This window comes from Corvus hawaiiensis, chromosome 17 (genome assembly GCF_020740725.1).
Source record: "Corvus hawaiiensis isolate bCorHaw1 chromosome 17, bCorHaw1.pri.cur, whole genome shotgun sequence".
NCBI lineage: Eukaryota > Metazoa > Chordata > Aves > Passeriformes > Corvidae > Corvus > Corvus hawaiiensis.
The window spans coordinates 9,743,105-9,750,798 of NC_063229.1; the positions used below are offsets into that span (position 1 = coordinate 9,743,105).

At 52.6% G+C, this 7,694-nt stretch overlaps 1 long non-coding RNA gene across 1 annotated transcript; it reads right to left on the minus strand.

The window, feature by feature from the left end:
- Window positions 1-886: 886 nt before the first annotated feature.
- On the minus strand, window positions 887-2,791 carry LOC125334740. The gene is made up of 3 exons (XR_007207213.1): window positions 2,741-2,791; window positions 2,288-2,397; window positions 887-1,301 (listed from the first exon to the last, which is right to left on the minus strand). It is a non-coding gene; the product is annotated as an uncharacterized LOC125334740 (long non-coding RNA).
- Window positions 2,792-7,694: the final 4,903 nt, after the last annotated feature.

A 7,694-nucleotide genomic window follows, 5' to 3' on the forward strand; every position in this document is an offset into this window, starting at 1 on the left:
GGGGTGGTAAGCGGGGGGGGGCCCGAGCCCCCTCAGCTGCAGAATAACTCCCAGCAGCAGCAGAGCAAGCACTGGGTGGGCAGGAAGGGGGAGCAGCTGCCTCCTGCTGTCTTTGTGAGCTTTTAAAGTCCTTTTCTTCACTGAATCATCGAGATCTGCTCTCATTTCCAGTCCTCCACCTGAGCCCGCTTCTCTTCCTGTCCCCCATGCCTGACCCTGTGCTACCGCCTACCCCGATACCCGTGCTGAGCCTGGCCCTGCTGCGCTGCCAGGAGCACTGTCTGCAGCTCCCAGGGCATCCCCACACCTGCTGGGGGCTGAGGGCAAATGAGACCCCAAAACCCCATCAGGAGACGAAACCAGCTCCACCAGTGACTGGAGGCCAGCACGGGAAATGGAGCTGCCTCCACTGTGCTGCCTGGCTGCTCATGGGGGCTCCCAGCATGGTTTTAAATCTTTTTGAAGTCGTGCCAGGACTTGGTGGGTCCAGGGGGGTCCAGCTCAGCAATTTTGGCTGCTCCCCCACATGTGGGGCTGAGGTCTCTCTGAAAAATCCCTTCTACCCCATCTCCTGGGGCTGCTCTGCAGAAGCAGCGCTTGGAGGGGCCAGGGCCTGGTGCAGGGAGAAGTGCAGCAGGAGGGGCTGATGCCCAGAGCATCACTCAGGGGAATTTGGGGGCTACCTTGTCTTAGAAGAGTGATCCAATGGCTCTGGGCAGGGATTGCTGCTCCTGCACTGCCACTGGCATGGCTGGGAGCAGGCACAGAGAGAGGCAGCTCAGTTCACCCCTTGTCCCTGTGGCCTGCGCTGTGGCTGGTAACATTTTAGACCGTTTATCTTTAGGATGAGTCATTTAATTGTAGGAAAGACAGCGATTCCAACAAGTGTATCTTGGACTTGTGTTTTATTTAGGAAGCTCAACTTGAAAAATTAAAAATACCCTTTTTTTCCTGCTCCCTTCATAAATTACTGACACATCCAGCGCTGACGGGCCCCGTGCACTGCCTGGGGATTCATTATCGTCACTTTCAGGGCTGTCACTCTCTTTTCCTCTAGTGAGGAATATGAGGAGCGATGTGTTAATGATGCTTTCAGGGATGCCAAACTCACCCCTGGGCTGCACTCACTGAGCAGAGAGGCACAGATCCGGGTGGGAGTCGGAGATGTTCCTAATTAGGTGCTTTTGATACTCGGAGCCTCCTGTCACGTGAGCAGCAACTCACACGCGGCAGGCAGCTGCTGCATTGCCGACCATGGCACCTTCAGCGCTAACGTGTGGCCGAGCTTCCAGCAGCTTCTCCTGAGGAACAGGTGGGATTTGCTGGCCATTTTCCTCCCTTTGCTCCTTGGGGGCTGACACCCACTTTGGTCCTTCCCCAACCTCACAAACAGCCATGCCAGGGTGCAGATGAAGCTTGCTCCCTGCTGTGCCTCTCCATGTTCCAGGTGGAGGTGGCAGCCATGGGGCTGGTGGGGGCTGGCGCTGCCCGTCCTGCTCTGGAGAAGGCATCTCATGGGCTGACGAACCTGAGATTGACCCTGATGTTTCACCATTCTCAGGTTAGACAGTCCTCGAGGTACCCCTCGCTGGGGCAGCTGCCGAACCCCCGGCCATGTTCCTTGTGCCTCACACTGTGTATCTGACTAGATTTCCCAGCCTCTGAAGAATTTGGAGGAGACAACAAAGAAGCAACCCCTTGGCTCTGTTTTTATGGTGGGGGTTACATGTGGGAGCCACCCAAACCTCCTCACATTGCCCTGCATGCTCCCCGGGAATCATGGAATCACAGAGCCATTTTGGGTTGGAAAAGCCCTCTAAGATCACGAAGTCCAACCATTCCCTCAGCACGGCCAAGCCCATCACTAAACCATGTCCCTAAGTGCCACATCCACACTTCTTTTAAATCCCTCCAGAGGTGGTGACCCCACTACTGCCCTGTTCCAATGCTGGACAAATCTTTTGGTGAACAGATTTTCCCTAATATCCAACCGAAACCCTTCCCAGATGCAATTTGAGGCTGTTTCCTCTCATCCTGTCACTTGTTACCTGGGAGAAGAGACCAACCTCACCCGGCTACACCCTGCTTTCAGCAAGTTGAAGGAAAAATGAATGTTAAAAGCTTATCAATCAAAATGAGTGAACTTGTATGAAATTGAAGGGAAGAGTTTTGCCAGTTAGGCACTGAAGAGCTCCATGCAAGAAGTGAGTGAGCCTGGAAATCTGTCACAAAAACCACAAAGAAAGGAATCTGTGATCTGTTTTCAGGCCCTTTCTGGATTTCTTACTTTGTTTGGGTCCAAACACCCTCCCGCTTCTACGGTGGGGACTGAGCCAGATGCAGCTCTGGGCACTCCACACACAGCCAAGACTATTCAATGGAGGCACTCTGGATTTCCTTTGGAGAAAGGGAAGAAAAATCTTTCTGACAGGAGCAAGGGAATTGTGGAACCCCTGCCCAGCTTTACGTTCTCTAATACCTCCACTGGAAATCTGAGCAGCTTGGGGGGTTTTAAGGTTTGTATTAAGGGCTTGCAAAGATGAAAAAAGAAGAGGAAAAAGCCAAATAAAATTAGTTTTTCTGAGCAAGGTCAAGTTTTAGTAAGCTTGGTACAAAGAATGAAGTATGTCAGAATCCTCCCAATTGACCCCAAGAAGAACAGTGGAAAATATTTCCAAAAATACTCAGGAATCATTTGCAGAAAGAAGAAAAAGAAGGTGCAGGGCAGTGCCTGCCTTACCTGTGAACCCAGGACCAGCTCCCCTGCACTGCTGCCAGCCCCAGCCCCTCTGGCCTGCTCTCCTCCCTCTGCCACCCCCATGCCGGCTTTTATGGCCTTTCTCGTCAGCCGGCTGAGCCGAGCCGGGCCACAGCGAGCTGCCGCGCTCTCTGCTGGCTTCCTGTTTGCTCATCGAGCGGCTGCGGTAAAATTTCCATTACACACTGGACAGGCAGGGCGGTGGGGAGAAGTGAGGCAAAAAATGAAACCCCAACACGACTCTGTGTTTCAGTGGTTCTCTTGACTCTTTTGAAAATGAGAAAGTGCTGTCAGGTGGAGACACAGGTGAAAAGGGATGCCCTGGCTGTGGGAACTGCAGACTGTCCTCCAGTCTCAGTCTGTCTGCTCTGGGTTCCCCCTCCTTGTCCCCAAGAGGATGGAGAAGTCCTGCTCCTCAGTTCAACAAGAAGATCCTCCTTCCCAACCCCCACACTAAAAAATGTTTCCCAAATGCTGCCTCACTAAGTGGAGCCAAAAGACAAAGCTCTGTCCTGCTCTGACCAGAGGCTGTGGGGTTGTCTGTATCCCCCTTCACTCTGTCTCAGCCAGCAGATCCTCCAGCAACGCAAAACCCAGAGAGAAGGTCTGGAGGAGAGCGATTTATTTCTATCTTTCATTTATCCTCAGTGTGTGCAGAAGAGCCATTTTGGCTGTAGAATATAGGAGGGCAAAGGGAAAGGTGGAAAACTGCCTGCCATGAAAATAAGGAACCTGTCGAAGGATCCAGGCCCATCTGGAGCAGGTGTCTCTTGGTCTGGAGGGGAACAGCCCCATGGCTGGAACGAGATGAGCTTTAAAGTCCCTTCCAACTCATTGTGGGATTCTCTAATTCAACAAACGCAAACGGAAAATTCACTGCAATGAGCAGGGACACCTTCCACTAGACCAGATTGCTCCAAGCCCCATCCAGCCTGGCCTTGGACACTTCCAGGCATGGGGCAGTCACGTCTTCTCTGGGCAACTTGTGCCAGGGCCCCACCAGTCTGACGAGGAAGAACTTCTTTCCCGCCCTCTGTCAGTTTGGAGCCATTCTCATTACCCCTGTCACCCCATGCCCCTGTTCAAAAGCACTGAACTCAAATAAAGTATTTTAAATATCTTTGATGTTTCTAAATGCCTCTGTGGTGAGTGAGCTTGGCCAAGAGTCTCTCTAAGCAGAAGATGGCATGAGTTTGACTTACGGTGCTGCTGAAAATCTTTCCAGTGGCATCAGGTAAACACGTTCATGCGTGGCCTGTTGGATATATCGGCTGATCGCTGTGCACAACATCACTCATTCAAAAGCTTCAAAATACCCCATTTTCCACCACCGTTTCTATACTGACTTCTGAAAACCCGCCTCCGCTAGCAGAGTGTTTGATGCCAGCTCTGACAAAACTCCTTGTTGATAATACATGGAAATTCAGCATTTTTTAACAATTGGCCTAGATTGTGCCATGCAGAGCTGTGGACATGCCAGGTCCAGAGAGCTGTGACACACTGCTCACCCAGACCCAGGTCTGGGAGGTGACCTTGACAGCACAGCCCACTCCTGCAATGAATTGCCAAGTTCTCAGATGAGTGTTGGGGCCAGCACACGTTTCAGCCCACAAGAACTGTGTCTTTCTGTACAAATAGGAACCAAGTGGGTAACAAGTTCAAAAGGAAAACGAATTTGTCTTCTGACCCACTGTTCCCTTGGCTCCTTTCCAGCCCCACCAAGCCCACAAGAGGGGCAGTCCCCAGCACTGGAGCTCCACATGCCATTGCCTCAGGCAAGGAGAGATTTCATCTATTTCAGAGAAAACCAAGCCCATCTGCTGCAGAAAGAGAAAACACAACCTGAAAGTCCTCCTCTCAGGTGTTCCTGCCTCGAAATGACTGTGATTGCTCTTTGATGGTCAAGCAGACATTGTTCATCTTTTTTCTGTTGGCTTTTTTTTTCTGTTGGCTTTTTTTTTTAACCGCTCGGATCTATTTTTAGTGGTGAGGGGATGGTGCTCAGGAGGCTCTGCCATGGGTCAGATCAGTGGGAGTTTGGGTCACTCTGGATGCCAGGCAGGAAGTGAAGCACAGCCGGTCCTGGTGGTCCTAACATGGGCAGTGGGACCCCAAAGATGGTGGGGGGCTGCAGGTGCTGATGAGAGCAGGGATCTTGCATGGGGAGTTTGGGATCCTGATGGCAGCAGGAGGATAAAGACACTGCCAGAAGTGGGGGTCTTGCCACTGGAAGTGGAACCCCGGTGATGGTGGGCTGCAGCTGAGCCCACAGGCATCTTGTGATAGCAATAAATCAAATATTTTTGGTCTTTTTTCTGTCTGATTTAATGAGACACCTGGAAGTGTGGTTTGCAATGAGAAAAAAAGGACTTTTTTTCTTTTTCAGCCCTTTTCTCCAGTGTCTCCATGTTATGGAGAAGGCAGTAGGGAGGGTCGCCATGGTGTCCCTGTGTGCCGCATGCTCCTGGCTGGGCTGGTCAACAGCAGGTGGGAGATGGAGCAGTCTGGTCCAGGTCAGGTCCTGGTCAGGGTCTACAGAGTGTTGGGCTCAGCCACGCTCAAAAACCACCACTTTTGCCCTTTTTCCCACCTGAAAACATGGCGTGACCCTGATGGGGCGGTTTGGGCTGGTGAAGAGACCTGCTGCATCCTCCACCCTGCTGTGACACAGCCTCATGGCCAGGACTGCTCAGAAAGCCTTAGATCGTTATCTTGGCAAGAAAAGAGTGGCTTTTATTGTGTTCCTCCACCACAGCCCGTGGCCAGCATGGCCTCAGAGCCTCCGGCTGGGGGGGCAGTGAGGCACAGGCAGAGGGGAGGGAGGGAGCCGCCTGCCACCCACGCAGTGTTTCCGACGTGGCGTTTGCTGCCAGCAGTTTGTCACAAACAAAATAAATTCTGCCTTGTAGCCCTGAAACTAAATTTGGTCTGATAGCCCTGGTAATGGCGGTGTGAGGGAGAGGAACGTGGCGGCCTGACGGGGAGGGTGAGGGATCCAAGATGGCGCCGTGGTGTGAGGGCAAATGGCGCCACAGTGAGGGTGGAAGTCACCAGAAACAGCGTTTGAGGATGAATCAGCCATGGTTGCCTCAAGCAGGCACAGTGTCGGAGGAGAGGAGATGGCTCCATATATTCCAGTGGCAGGAGCAGCCCACAGGGCGGGAAGGGATGGCTCCATGTTTGTCAGTGGCAGGAGCAGCCACCCTGTGGGAGCTGCTGGCATGGGCACAGGGTTGATTTGCTGAAGCAAAATAATCACAGAATCGTAGAATATGCTGAGCTGCAAGGGACCCATCAGGATTATTGAGTCCAACTCCTGGCCATGCACAGGACGAAAAATCACACCATGTGCCCGAGAGCCTTATCCAAACCCTTCTCGAACTCAGACAGAATGGATGGTGCAGATGTGAGGAAAATGTGGCACTACTGGGGGAAGTGTAAATCTGAGGTAAAAGCAGGATCTGCTAAGCAAAAATGGCGACTCCACCATTGCCCCGGGCTGCCTGTTCCAATGTCAGAGCACCCTTTAGGTGAAGAAATTTTCCCCAATGTCCATTCTAAACCTCCCCTGGCACAATTGTTTTGTCTTGTCCTGTCGCACATTACCTGAAGGCACAGACTGAGCATACTGGGGAATAGGAGGTGCTTTGCCCCCCCCAAGTAAGCAACGTGTGGATACCGCATCCCTGGAAGTATTCAAGGCCAGGTTGGATGCGGCTTGGAGCAACCAAGTAGAACATCTCCCCGTCCATGTCATGCTCTTCCATGGACCCGGTGACCCACCGCTGCTGACCTGCTGCTCCAGCCTAAACCCCCATGCCTGCCTGTCCTCCCGTGTTTGTGCTCATGAGCTCTCCTTCCACCCACGCAGGGAACTATTTTTAGCAGACACTAATCAAGTGTCATTGTTGGCTCTGAGCGTGGCTTTCAGTGGAGGGCTCCTTCTTTCACCAAGTGCTGGCAGGAACTCGGGTGTGTGTTTTCTTTTAAATCTAGCTGAGAATTTACACAGTGTGCCGCAGAGCAGTGGCGGTTATTTCGGGCTCGTCACACCCAAGCCCACACCGAGTGATCACCAGGTGACTCTCCATTTTGGTGAGGGCTTGGCAGAGCATCCCCCTCCCAGTCCTGGGCTGCCAGCAGCCTTGCCTGACCCGTCAGGAGCTGGCTCTGGACCAGGGATGCCCAGACAAGAGGTAAGTTTGCTGCTCTTGGCATGTTTATCTCCTGCACAAATGTGTTGCATTGATACTTTGAATCCTGCAGGAAAGCAAAATGCTCCATGTTCAGCCCTGGAGGTCACAGCCTCCTCTGGCTGAATGCCCTTCATGTGGGGCTGGCTTCCCTTCCACTGAGGTCTCCCTGCTCTGTTCACTGTGTCCTGGGACAGATACAGAACGTGCTCCTCACCACGTCTCGAGCAGCTCTGATTCAGCAAGAGCTGGGGTTGGGGTGAGCTCTGTTTCACTTTGGGTGCTGAACTCACAACAGGGACTTGGTGCTTCTTCAGCTGAAGTGTGATATGATCCAAACTGAACTTTGCAGAATCATAGAATCTCCTGAGTTAGAAGAGACCCACAAGGATCATTGAGCTCAACTCCTGGTCCTGCACAGGACACCCCAACAATTGCACCATGTGCCTGAGAGTGTTGTCCAAATGCTCCTTGAGCTCTGGCAGCCTTGGGGCCATGACCACCACCCTGGGGAGCTTGTTTTAGTGCCCAACCACCCTCTGGGGGAAGAACCTTTTCCTAATATCCAACCTAAAACATCCCATGACACAGCTCCAGACGTTCCCTCAGGTCCTGTCCCTGGTCATACACAGAGATCAGTGCCTGCCCCTCCACCTCCCTCAGGAGGAAGCTGCAGACCCTGACAGTCTCCTCTCCGTCTCCTCCAGGCTGAGCAAACCAAGTGACCTCAGCTGCTTCTTGTA